The following is a 13943-nucleotide window of genomic DNA, read 5'->3' as shown; positions in this document are numbered from 1 at the left end:
GGCCTTTTGTTCGTTCTCACAATTTTAGGATCAGCCACCACATCTGTGTGAAACCCTGCTGGGATTTTAATGGGAGATGCATTAAATATATTGATCAATTTGAGGAAAACAGTCTACTTTACACCATAGAGTCTTCCCATTTATGAACAAGGACCATTTCTCCATTTATTTAGGTCTCCGGCTAGATCTTTCAAATAAGTTTTCATGCTCAGCACACACATTTATTCCTAGATACTAGGTCACAGACTCTCCCAGGTTTTATACAGAATCATCATCTGCAGATGACAATTTTCTGTTTCTAGCACTGCAATCCTTCAGCAGGTCAATGCTGTTCTCTGGGTGTGCGGCCTTTGGCAGGACAATGAAGAGAAGTGGCATCAGCAGGGGGTCCTTTGTCCTGTACCCGACTATACAGGAAATGTTTCCACACTTCCTCACTAAAACTGATGTTCTCTGTAGGTTTTCTGTAGACATCCTTTACTGGCTACAAACATTTCCTTCTACTTGCAGTTTGCTAAGATCATAGCTATAGGGGCTCAGTCACCTATGTCTAGAGCTAGTGAACGAAGGTACTTCCTTTCTTATAACGTAAATGTGGTTGTCCTCCAGCGACAGCAGAAGCAGCTTGTGTTGATGGAATTTACCACCAAAGTGGTTGTACATGCGTGCTCACTGCATTCCAACACCCCGTGAGGCCGACACCATTATTATTCCTTGTACAGATGATGACACAGAGACTCAGAACAGAAACTTCATTTCTCCAAACAGCAAAAAAAGAGAAGAGTGGGGATCTGAAAGCAGGCTAAGCTAACTCCAGAGTGAAGCTCCTCACCGCTACAGACTGTCTGGTAACAACTTGCCCCTACCCAAAGGGTCCTTCTGGCCCGAAAGGGGGGGACTTGAGCAGCAATGTCTGTACCTAACTCCAGCTGTCCAGGAGTTACATTCTGCTCAGGTAGTCCCATTTGACCACGGATCCCCCTTAGGATCCTTCAAATCATCAAAGCAGGACAAATTCAAACAGAGGGGGAAAGAAGGTAAGATTAAATGAACCAAGAATTTTAAATTCACATGAAATAGGTCCCAAAATTTTAAGACCAAGCTATTGTTCCAGGGACCTTTTTTGAGAGAGAGAGAGACAATATGGGGGGGGCAGAAGGAGAGAGAGTCTTAAGCACAGAGCCCGACATGGAGCTCAGTCTCACAACCCCAGCCAAAACCAAGAGTCAGACACTTACCGACAGCACCACCCAGGCACCGCCCCCATGGGTACTTCTTAATCAACATCGGCATGCTGAACTGTCTTCAGCTGCTTTCCAGAGAAACCACTTCCCAAAGACCCCAACTTGTGACACTCACTGAGGAACTGACTGCCCCATCAGATTCAAGTGACCCTTAATTGTATTTAAATATCAGAAACCACCACCATTTGGTGAATATACAAGACACAGTGGGGGTGACAAAGCAGCTTAATCTGGGGGGCAATGGTGGCATGTTCTCTAGTAATTTTAAAGCTAGGAGAATGTGATTTCAACGCATGCTCGAAAAAATCATCCTCAATGGCCCACGCCATCCATTTGCTCTGCAGATAAACCAGAAGTCACATTTCCCCGCCGTAGAAACACTATGTTCCAGGTTTAGGAACATGTATACGCTAATCAAAGTCCTAGGAACCACAGTCACTTCCAATTAGTAGGTCCTTTCCACCCTCTCATAACCACTGGTCAATCCAGCTCTGTTCAGCCCCTAGCCCAATGACTGATGCCCTTACAAGATGAGGGAAACAGGGACAGAGACCCACAGAGGAGGCCACACGCAGACAGAGGCAGAGATGGGAGTGAGGTGTACACAAGCTGAGGAACCCCAGAAGCTGAGAGAGAGGCACAGAACAGGTCCTTCGACAGAAGCTCCAAATGGAACCCAGCCTCCTGACACCTGCCTTTCAGACTTGCAGCCTCCAGACCTGTAAGGATAAATCTGCCCTCCGCCCAGGCCGAGGCACTTCCTTACAGCAGCCCTGGGAAGCTCCTGCAGCTCTTCCAACCTCACACCCGGCCCAAGGCACCCCTCCGCTTCTGCGGCTTCCACCTCCTGAGAAGCATATGGTACGTGACCGTGAGGAGAAAGGAACGGGCAGGTGTCAGCGTCAGGAGCGTGCTGATTTTATACTCAGACACATGGCCTAATCTAGGGCTGTTTCAACATTTCTCAGAGGCAAACCCCAATACTACGCCTGAAACAGGTTACGGTGGCACAGGTGAGGAGCGTGGGAACTGCCCAACTCCCATCTCCCCACCCACCCGGCCTCATGCCTGAACCCTTTCACTCATTTGTCAGTCAATAACCCTTTGAGCACCTGCTCTGTGTTCGACGCGGCTTTCGCAGCATGGAAAACACGAGCTAAAGCAAACCTCTGCATTTTACGGATTAAGACACTTAACGTCGCCAGGGTCCTGCGGCAGGAGCAGACCAGGGCCACCGCGGTCCAGCTGCGAAGCTGCGGCTGCTTCCACCACACCGTCCGCCCCTCATCCAACTTGCAGCCTTGCTGTCATCCAATTTTGAAGATCAAAGCAAAGCCTTTTACTTTGCATTCAGCATATCCTTCTTCATCAAAGCTTTTGGTTTGGCCATGACTGTTCACCATCTGCAGAGACCTAGAGACACTTTGAGAAGCTGACACACCTGAACCCTGAGCCAGAGGGAAAGTGAGAGCAGCTCCGACCCCACTTTAGCCAACAGCGGACTGCAGGGTGCTACCCGATCCTTTTCAAGGTACTCCTTTGCCTGCCCTGGCAACACCCGGGTAAGTCTACTCGAGGAGCTGCAATTTCCGTGACAGTCTCTACCCCACGACTAGGGGAAAAATGGTTATAGACACTGTTCCTAAATGTGCATGTGTGTGTTTGGAAATGGGAGAATGAAATGCAGGGGAAAAAAGTATTCCGTGTAAGGGAAGAAATCTTTGCCTGATACTGGAGCAATATGGCCACAGTGCAGGAAGCAGCAGCCCGCCAGCGGCGCCTGCAAGGTCCTCGGACCAGCTGGGGTCAGCGGAGGGCCTACACCCGGGCCCAGCTCCAGGTCTCTGGGAGACGCTCAGGGCAGGGGCAACCTGGGCACAAGGTCCTGAGGGCTAAGGGAACTGAATGACAAGACCGATGGCAACAAAGCCCTCCCTCAGGGTGGCTGAGTCCACTCCCGGGGCCTAAGGGAGTGTTAAGAAGTCCTCTGCGGAGCTCAGAATTAGAAGGAAGGTAAGACGTTCTTATGGAAGTTGCATCAAGCAAAGGTTGCAAGGCGGGAAAGAGCCTGAGACCAAGGTTTTGCGGTCACTAGAGTTAGCTGCCTGCATTAATTGCGTCAAAGCTCCTATGTGTGCTCTTTCTCCAACTGCCGTTCTTCTGCAAAGGCCACGTTACATCAAAGCTCTCACTCAGCAGGCTGCATCGCGTCCTGATGAAACTCTATTTTTTTTAAAGATTTTATTTATTTATTTCACAGAGAGAGAGACAGCCAGCGAGAGAGGGAACACAAGCAGGGGGAGTGGGAGAGGAAGAAGCAGGCTCCCAGCAGAGCAGGGAGCCCGATGCGGGGCTCGATCTCAGGACCGTGGGATCACACCCTGAGCCGAAGGCAGACGCTTAACACGACTGAGCCACCCAGGTGCCCCTGAAACTCACTTTAAAATAAAACCAAAAACAAAAGAAATTATAGGGAAAGATCCTGATCCTCCAGACGGTCTCCAAGATCCATTCCTGTCTAAAGAGCCAAGCCCATCTACTGCACAGTGGCCAGACCTAGCTGCTCTCTGATTCTTTTCCACAAGTTCTAGAGAAATTTTAGTGTGGCTCACTTGCCCATAGGCCACAACTATTATCACCCCTCTCTGTTCTCCAGCTCCCCTCCTCTGCCGGCTCTCCAGGCCGTCCTCAGACTTCTCCACCAACACCTGCTTCCTCCATTAGCACCATCCAATAGCAAGATGCAAGTCACCAGTATGCAATTTCAAATTTTCCAATAGCCAGATTCAAAAGGAAATGGGTAAAATTAATTTTAGTAATATACTGTATTTAACTCAATAGATCCGAAATATCATCACTCCAAACATAATCGAGTAAAAAGATTATTATTATTTGTAACCTCATGGAAGCTTCTTGAGGCCTCTAAACCACAGCTGGACCCTTTATAAAATGGAGATAACAGCACGTGTCTCCAGGGTTGTCAGGAGGATACAGGAATTAACTGAGGTCCCTGATGCCAGGCCTGCTAGCTAGGAGCTGCAGAACAAGTGTGGGCCCCCTCTCCTCCTTACCCCTTCTCCTCCTCACCCACTCTCCGTAGCCATTTCTAAGACTCCTGCCCTTCCACCAAGAATTCTGACCACTTTTAACTAAATAAAGCCCCCAATAATCCTATATACCCACCAGTGATCCCCTGTTCAATTGAGCCTAACTGATGGTTAAACTTTATTTTTCATTCCTGACTTGCCTGTGGTGGGCTTAGGATTCATTTTACTAGGTTTGAGAAAATGAAATCCCAGAGATAGGTATCTTAACAGTCTGAAACTTAAACTGTTTCCCTAAAGTTTCAAGGAAAGCACGCTTTAAAAAAACACACCAATACAAAATCTAAAACTGCAGTTCAGTACCCACCTCCTACTGCTGTTTTTACAGCTCCTTTAAAGGTTTTTAAGTTTGTAGTGTTCTAGATCATTAGCGGTTTCTCAAGAAAATACACACGGACTTTGCACAGACTTAATTAGTAGTTTCTAAGAAGACTCAAGAATGATGTATGTGCACTTATATAAGCGTTCCAGAAGTCTCCAAGTTGAAAAACTAAATTGTTAGTGGTGGTCACTCACAGGGAGCAGGATTAGGAGGCATGAGGATGAGGGATGCTTCTTTTATAAAGTGTTTAGGGGACAGGGGCGCTGGAGTGGCTCAGTCGGTCAAGCATTTGACTCTTGATTTCAGCTCAGGTCATGATCTCAGGGTTGTGAGATCAAGCCCCACATCAGGCTCCACACTGGGTATGGAGTCTGCTTACGATTCTCTCTCCCTCTCCCTCTGCTCCCCCTCCACACACACCCTCCATTTAAAAAAAAAAAAAGCCTTTACAGGACTGACATAACTGGTAGGGTCCAGTGCAAAGTGAAAATGTAGGCCCCTTGATCAAAATTATTAAGAGTATCAAGGCAGCTCCCCCTGCTTGTGCTCTCTGACAAATAAAGTCTTAAAAAAAAAAATCTCCTTAAAAAAAAAGATGTACAGGGACACCTGGGTGGCTCAGTTGGTTAAGCATCTGCCTTCAGCTCAGGTCATGATCCCAGCGTCCTGGGATCAAGTCCCACATCAGGCTTTCCACTCAGCGGGGAGCCTGCTTCTCCCTCTGCCCTCCCCGCCCCCACGCTTGTGCGTGCACATGTGCTCTCTGTCTCTGACAAATAAATAGATAAAATCTTTAAAAAAAAAAAAGTGTTCACAGAAACACGGAAGCCTGTCCCATCAACTAGCTCAATAAATTCTGGCACATTCATACGATGGAATACTAGGCACGTAAAAAACCACAGTGAAGTCGATCTGTACATAAAGATCTGTACATGCTGATAGGGAAAGCACTCCAAGATGCAAGGTCAGGGTTTGCTTAAACATAGAACACTCTTGACAGTGACTCCATTTTTCAGAAGCACTGGCATATTTTTTGCCTAGGACATCCAAGAAATTTATCAGTGTTTTTTTCCGTACAGGAAGGGGAGCAAGAGGAGACTTACTTTTCATCTTATAATCTGCTTTCTTAGATTTAACATGTAATTTTAAAAAAATAAACAGGTTTTAGAACAGTTATTATGATTTAGAACAATGTTTTGATGAATCATACAAAATATATGTTAACAGTTTTTTAATTTTTTAAAAAATATTTATTTACTGAAGTAATCTCTACCCCAGCATGGGGCTTGAACTCACATCCACGTGATCAGAGCCGCCTGCTCTTCTGACTGAGCCCGCCAGGCGCCCCTACTTTAACAGTTTTATTTTTTATTTTTTTAAAGATTTTATTTATTCATTTGACAGAGAGAGACAGCCAGCGAGAGAGGGAACACAAGCAGGGGGAGTGGGAGAGGGAGAAGCAGGCTTCCGGCAGAAGAGCCTGATGTGGGGCTTGATCCCAGGACTCTGGGATCATGCCCTGAGCCGAAGGCAGACGCTTAATGACTGCGCTACCCAGGTGCCCCTAACAAACAGTTTTAAATAAAGCTTTTAAATTTATAAAAGCAAGAAACCCCTTTGCTGGTAATAGCAAAAAAAGAAAAAACAATGCAATCAGTACTCAATTATTTCTGCTGGTAACCAAAGGAAGCAGCAGCAAATCACCACCAAAAAAAGAATTTAAAAAGCGTCTCTTCCATTTTGCTTTCTCTCTGTTAAAATCTTCACAGAAGACGCTAAGAAGCAAAATGTTAATCAGACACCTAAGAAAAAGCTAGTAACTGAATAAATAAATAAATAAAAGTAAATTAAGGGCTTGAATAAATCCCCAAACTGGGCAAACAATTTTGAAATAGTTATGTGCTGGCTATTAAGGTTCCAAAGGTACTCTGGAAAATGTAATTGAGCTAGAAACTAACTCCTGGCTGAAAAGGAAAATAAGTCCCTCCTCATTTTTCACCTCCCCGAATTAACTAAGGTAACAACCACATCACCAAAAAATTAATTTGAAAAATAAATTTGAAAACGCACCAAGGCACATTTCCTTACACTTATTTATCTCCACAGGTGATGGACTCATTTCACTACGTACTGAGCAACCACTCCCCTGAGCCGGGCACCATGAAGACTGCAGACAGAGCCCGGCTCGCTTCCAGTCACGAGAGGAGCAAATGCACGCGCGCACACACACACGCGCACACACACACGCACGCACACAGTGTCTGTATTCACAGAACTCCCATTTCTTTACCACTCTAGCTAGAAACAAAAGTAGCACATTCTCAAGCATATTGTAATATTAAAATAACTGTCCTATCGCCATTATTTCTAAGACAGATACTAGTCCATCCCCTGGGACAGCCCTATGATCCACAGTTCTTTGCGGCAGGTTTTAAGAGAGATTTATCAGGAATATATAGATTTCCAGGACATCGATTAAGCATTTGTCTTCAGCTCAGGCCATGATCCCAGGGTCCTGGGTTGGAGCCCCACATCAGGCTCCCAGCCCAGCGGTGAGTCTGCTTCTTCCTCTCTGCCCCTTCCCCAGGCTTGTTCTCTCTCTCCCTCTCTCAAAAATAAATTTAAAAATCTTTAAGAAAAAAAAAAGTTTCAAAATCATACCCGGTTTTCCTCACCTAGTTTCTCCCTTTCCAGCCAGGCGTTAACAGTGATGACCAGACAGAGGAAGAGACACAGAGCTATGGAAAAGCCTAGTGACCCAGAATGCTTTGGCGATAATACCAAAACCAGAATTTCAACAGTCACTCCAAATTCTAAATAGAGTCTATCATTTAATAATTACAAGACACAGAAGATTAAAATGAAAACATCTGCTTTACTGAAAAATAACATACAGTGTGAAATTTGACAATTCCCATTTTCCACTGACTTTCTTAAGCCATGTGCAAAAAACCTGGCTCACCTACAGATAGGTCTGTGTGTCTTCAGAATAATTTAGGACCACTGTCACTAATCTGCTTGTGCAAGAGCCCTCTCCAACCAAGTACTCACTTTTCTGCTTATTATCAAACTAATGAAAGAACAGGGTTGCAGGTGGAAAACCCAGAGGATTTTTCTTTACACACACACTTAGAAGGACACCCCAGAAATAATCCGTCAACACTGCTACAGTAAACCAGCATATACAATCAACTTACCCAACCACTGGTGTTTTCTACACCGGCTTAAAATAATGGCTAACAGCTGCTGCTTACTGAACACTTATTATGTGCTGGGTCCTGTTCTGTGTCACATGTATGCATGAAGCTCTCACAGAGAACCATTCCAAACCTACTCCCCCTCCGCTAAAATCAAGAGACTGCAGGGCGACTGACTTAATTCAGTCAACCATTTAATGAGTAAGTACCACATAAAAAGACCACACTGCACACTAGAAGTCATCAGCAATGGATAAGGTTTCTGCTCTTCCCTCGGGAAGTTTATAATCCAGGAAAGGCCCCCACATAAAAACTACACTAAAAAGTCATAAGGAAAAATAACTGAGTGGAGGCATCAGTCAAGCACTGTGTGGGAGAAGAATGATGAAAAGTTAATTCTGAAAATCAGGGGAGAAGTTTCTTTCATAGAAGCAGAAGCATTTAAGCCAAGCTCCCAGTATTAAGGATTTTGATAGGAAGAGAAAGGCATAAAACACATTCCAGAGTAAAGGAACTGGACAAACAAGCACAAAAGTGGCCAGAGGCCTAGTGCTGAAATACGAGGTGGCGAGAGAGGCCCAGTAGAGATGCGGCTAAGAGTTCTACGAGGCCAGGTGACATTGGTCTTAGAGTGGTATCTTTATCACTAAGTCCCAACTGGTGGTAGTGTCTCCCAGGTGAAAATCTTTGTAGGAGTAAGCCTACCAACAGAACTAGGCCATATCCCTCAGGTGTGGTGGCATGGGCAGGGAATGCCAAGAACCTCCTCAGTGCATACTGGGGGCAGAGATGATGGGATTTGCTTTACCCACTGAGCAATTCTGGTAACAGAACATAGAAGGACCAGCGAGACCAGAGAAAGGGAGGCCATCAGCAGACCTATAGAAACAATCTACAAGAGGACTGGAAGGGCTGGCTAGGGAAACCGCTGAGAAAAAGGCTGATGGAAAAGAGACGTGGGGGGCAGACCTGGTAAAAACCTGGTCAGGCCAGGGAAGACTCACAAGTCTAGGGACCTCCAGCCTAGGGACCGGTAACCAAAAGGACAACTGTGCGGCGAAAACATCCTATTAGCTTCTATCTGAACAAGGCCGTGCCGCACACGAAGTGTAGCCACTTTAGGTGACGCCGCAAAGCAAAAATAGCACAGAGAAGATTGTTCTCATTGCACAGAATCAAGACACCGAGGTCCAAGAGAGATTTAACCGACTTGCCCAGGGTGACACCGGTGAGCCAAGACACCAACAACCCAAGTCTTGCACAGCCAGACTTTATGTGCTTTAAATAAGCCTCCCAAAAAGCAAGTTACTTTTTATATGTCTAACAAATGTCCAAAAAAAAAAGCTTTAAACAAAAACTCTTAAAAAAAAAAAAAAAAAAGCTCTAACTTGCTGGGAGTGCAATTTTATTTCAAAGGTAAGAAATATTTGGGGGCGCCTGGGTAGTTCAGACAGTTAAGCGTCTCCCTTTGGCTCAACTCATGATCTCAAGGTCCTAGGATCGAGCCCCAAGTCAGGCTCCCTGCTAAGCCAGGAGTCTGCTTCTCTCTCCCCACTCCTGCTCTCTCTCAAATAAATAAATAAAATATTTTTTAAAAATATTTTAAAACTTGTGCTCTGGTTCCCTCAACCCAAGAGAGGACTTCTCAGTCAGTGCAGGCTCAAGGACCCTGGAAGTTTAGACACAGATGAGAGAGGTGGTTGTTTCTACTTTGTATAAAAATCCCACCTGGTATTACGTGAGACATCAAATATAATGGAAAAGAAATATTCTAAGTATTAAATATCTTTAATGTAGTAAAACTGCATTTCGAATATTGTGGTTGGTACTCTTATGTTTGTTATTAAAATACTTAATAATAATAATATACCACATAAGGTGAATGACAGACTTTGACTTTAATTTAGCAAACATTTGAACACTAATGTTTAAGCACCTGAGCAAGGTGTTGGGGGTAAAATAATGGTATGGCCACCACAGCCAGAGTTTCACATACACAATGCAAGGTGATATAGGCAATGATGAAAGCAAAATATAGGGTTATGACTGCAGGAATGAATAATTCACATTGACAGAGTTTCGAAAGGGCTCCAGAGGACGTAAAATCGGGTGTGGACTTTTAAAAACCGGAGAGGGCAGGCGTGAGAGCATTGCAATCAGAGAAAAGGACATAAGCAAAGAAGGAAGTAGCTGGGCCCATTTAGAGAACCGAGCATAGTCCCATTCAGTGGGACAGTGTGGAAAGGTAACAGAGAGGACAGGTAAAGTTCGGAGAGGACTCGGGCCAGAATGAGGGGCCTTGAATGTGATGCTGATGGGTCTGGAATCTAGGCTCCAAACAACAGGCAGTCTTAGATTTCGGAGCCAGAGACTGGCAAGACGTGATCTGTGTTTAGGACACAGGACTCTGGCAGCCAGGCAAAGTGTGCACAGGAAGGGGTGGGGAGGAGTCTAAAGAGAGAGCATCAGCCAAGAGAGGAATCTGCCACTTCGCAAACTAGCTCTAATCTAATATTTTTTAAAGGAGAGGGCTGGGGTTGTCTGGGTGGCTCAGGTTAGTTGGCTGCCTTCAGTCCAGATCAGAGTCCTGGGATCAAGCCCCGCATTGGGCTCTTTGCTCCACAGGAGGCTGCTTCTCCCTCTCCCTCTGCTTGCCATTCCCCCTGCTTGTTCTCTCTCTCTCTCTCCCCCCCCCCCCCGTCAAATAAATAAATAAAATCTTTAAAAATAAATAAATAAATAAAATAAAAGGAGAGGGCTGTTGACAGAATTATTTCTCATTTCCCCTCACCTGATTACCCCAACCACCCTGTGGGACAGGTATCGTCATTCCTTCCATTCTATAGACCAGAAAACTGACTCAGAGACCATTAACTGCTCCAAGTCAAAGGCTGCTAAAACAGGGAGAAAAGGCAGGCATGCTATGCAAAATATAAAACAGTCCTACTGCTTTTGAAGGGTGCTACTGTAAAGGTATACCACTAGAGCAATGCTAAATATAATACCACTAAAGAAATGCTAAAAATCTATGTAATTTTCCGAAATGTTGGCAACTTGTGTAACAAATAAGCTAATTACTGTTAAAATAATTACATATTTGCTTTATGTTTATGCCATGGTAAAGACCTGTACTTATCTTTAAAAAACAAAAACCCCTCTAATTCCACTTCCTATGGATTTAAATACTTAAGAGTAGTATTCTCCCCTCCATTCAATGTCCCAGCAGCCAAACTGGCAAACATGAAAACCGATAAATGTGCCCAAACAGGCAGTAAACTACTTTCAAAATAATTAAAAAGTCACTGTTTAGCAAGTACAGCAATTCAATTTAGTATATACAATAAGTCATGATTGCAAAGAGCTTACCTAAAGGTATGCAAAGGCAGTTTTGGAAATGGCTTTTGTCACAAAGAAATACTGAGATCCATTTAAGAATGGATCAATCCAAAACAACCCATGACAGAATATTTGACCTTCAGGATGTAGACCGGTAGATTTCCCCCGCTTTAAATGCAGTCTACGAAATGGTCAAGGAGTTCTGGCATGGGTCTCACACTGCACATGAGAAATCTAGCTTGGGGCTCTGACTGTACAGTTTTACCCACAACATCACCTCCTATTATCAAAACTGCCTGCCCCCACCCCTTCACCCCCTCACCCATCTTCTACCACCGGGTTTTTTTTTTTCGGTTTTTTCTTTTCTTTTTTTAAACAAGCAAAGGCCCAAAGATGTAAAACCCATTCTTAGAAACTTGGGACAATGAACCCAAGTATCCAACCCAGGTAATTACTAGCAAGAATCACAATTAAATCATTCCAAGGAACCGCACGTCCCCTCCCCGCTTAATCTCCCATACCTTCTACTAGGTTAAGTCTCTACACCTCGCCCACAGAGGCCCCAAACTGAAAGGAGGCGAAAAGAGAAATCAAAACTGGGTTCCGCCACGACTGGGGGTCTGCTCCCGAAGCTCGGCAGGCCCTGTCACCTGCGCACTGCCCGCGGCACGCTACACCCTCGGGAGGCAGGCGGCATTTCTCACGCGACAACCCCGAGTCCCGAGCCCGGAGGCGCGGGGAGCTCCGCAAGGCCGCCGCGGCTGCGCGAGCCCCGCATCCCGCCGGAGCGGGCGACTCCGGGGGCCCGCAGCTCCCGCGGGCGGCCCTAACCTTCGCCGGACCCCGCGCCCCGCCCGCCCCGCGCCACAGGCCCGCGCGCCCGTCAGTCAGCGCCCGCCCCGCCCCGCGCGGCCCCTCCCCCGCCGGCGGTCTCCCCGCCCGGGCCCCCAAAGGACAATGCTGGAGGGGAGGGGCGGAGGCACGCGCGGGCCGAGGGCAGCGCGGCGAGCGCCCACCCGCCGGCCGCAGGGGAGCCCCGCCGCCAGCCCGCCCGCCCCCGGGCTCTGCGCCCCGGGCCCCGCGTCCGCGCCCCGCCTCGCCTCCCTGCCGCGAGCCGCTCCCAGCGCGGCGGCACCGGCCCATTGTGCGGACTCATCGTCCGGCCCCAGCGCGCCCGGCGCCCGGCGCGCGGCCGCGGGGGCCGGGGCGGGGGGTCTCCGGGCCCGCGGCCCGCCGCACGTCCCGGGCCCGGCCGGGGTGCCCGTGGAGCCCACGGGCCCGCCGGGGCAGCCCGGCCTCCCTCAGGCCGGCCCCGGGCTCCTCTGCCGCAGCGGCCGGCGCGGCCCGCGCCCACCCGCCCCGACCCCGGCCCGCGGTACCTGCCGAGCGGCCGGGCGGCGCGGCGGCCGGCGGGGGCGCCTCCTCTCGCGGCGAGGGCTCCGAGCGGCTGCCGAGCGCCGGCGGCCCTGGCCTGCGCCTTACGTAAAGCGGCGGCGGCTCCGGCGCCACTCGGCGGAGGGCGGGAGGCGGCGCGCCGCGGCCGCTCCGCTCCGTTACCCGGCAACTGGCCTCAGCGCCCCGCCAACCGGGCGCGCTCCATATCCTTCCGCCCAGTCGCCGGATTACATCAGCGCCGGCCCGCCCCGCCCGGCCCCGCCCCTCCGGCCGGCCAGCCCCGTGGGCGGGCCGAGGGCACCGGGCCTGGCAGAGCCCTGCGGCCGGGCGTGGGCGCTGGCTGCGGGCGAGAGGTGGAGGGCTGTGGGTAGGAGCCCACCCCCCGTGCGGGCCGTCGGAGGGGAGACGCCCCCCTGCGGAGGGGCACGCGGGGCGGCTCTGGGCGAGAGCCCCTGAACTCCGCGGCTGGCCCTCCCCGGACCCTAGACGCCTCTGGGGCCGCGCGCCTCGCCCTGAGCCGCCCTACCCGCCGCCCGGTGCAGCCCCCGCCTTTCCGGGTGCAAGCTCCACCTGTCTGCGCCCCCTCCTAACCGCGTCCTGGGATGGCTGGAGTGGGCGGTTTAAAATAAAGACTTTAATTTTTTTTTTTTTTTAAAGAAACCCAGAAGACAAGCTAAAGAAATGTGACATGGCTCTTTTTATTAAGTAGGCAAAAATAAATTCTGGAACATTCGAAAGTGGGAACCAAAAATGTGCACTAACCTTTTAATCAACGTCTCTCTTCACACCCACCTTCCTTAAATGTGATTCCCAGTCCTGTCCTTAAAAAGCAAATAATTAAGTATGACAGGCACCAGAGGGGATGAAGCCCGGGAGATTACCTACTTACGAAGAGGAAACCCGTTCAGAGGGGAGTGGGCTGCCTGGGGGCGTTGCTCCGTTGATGTATCTATTGGGCACCCACTAGGTGCCAGGCACTGAGCTTTTCTGTTCAGAACTTGCAACGCAACCGGCTCACGGGCTCAAGCAGAAGCGGAAGTACAGACCGGGAAGGGGCCAACTGGGCACTGTGCCGGGTGCTGGAGGGACGAGGACCATGGAGAACATCATTTACATACTACCTACAAAGTGGTTTTCTGCAAACATTTCTTTTGCTCTTCAGAAGAATCCTGGATATTATCATCCCCATTTCACAGGTCAGGGAGCTGAGGCTCAGAGAAAGTGATTATTCCTAAGCCTTGCTGCTAGCGGGTGGGGGGGGGGGGGGCGGCTTCTGACTCTCCGGAAACACACTGCCTCTTGGAGGAGGCAGGATTTGATATCCAGGCTCTGCTCTGAAGTCTGG

General features: G+C 48.7%; 1 protein-coding gene across 5 annotated transcripts in view; it reads right to left on the bottom strand.

The window, feature by feature from the left end:
* Window positions 1-12757, bottom strand: part of KIAA0232 (KIAA0232 ortholog) — an 80292-nt gene extending 67535 nt beyond the window's left edge. Inside the window, exon 1 of one of the 5 annotated variants that reach the window (XM_087864293.1) lies at window positions 12583-12757. The gene's annotated coding sequence lies outside the window, so the exon portion shown is untranslated. Of the gene's footprint in view, window positions 1-11724; window positions 12024-12582 lie in introns of those variants that run through there. The other 4 variants (XM_087864289.1, XM_087864294.1, XM_087864292.1 and 1 more) reach the window with 4 other exon arrangements.
* Between the last annotated feature and the right edge of the window lie 1186 nt (window positions 12758-13943).

Source organism: Ursus americanus, chromosome 8 (genome assembly GCF_024610735.1).
Source record: "Ursus americanus isolate L20-20 chromosome 8, mUrsAme1.1.p, whole genome shotgun sequence".
In the NCBI taxonomy this organism is placed as follows: Eukaryota; Metazoa; Chordata; class Mammalia; order Carnivora; family Ursidae; genus Ursus; species Ursus americanus.
Note: the sequence above shows the minus strand (reverse complement) of the source record. Positions and strands in the feature narration are given on the sequence as shown.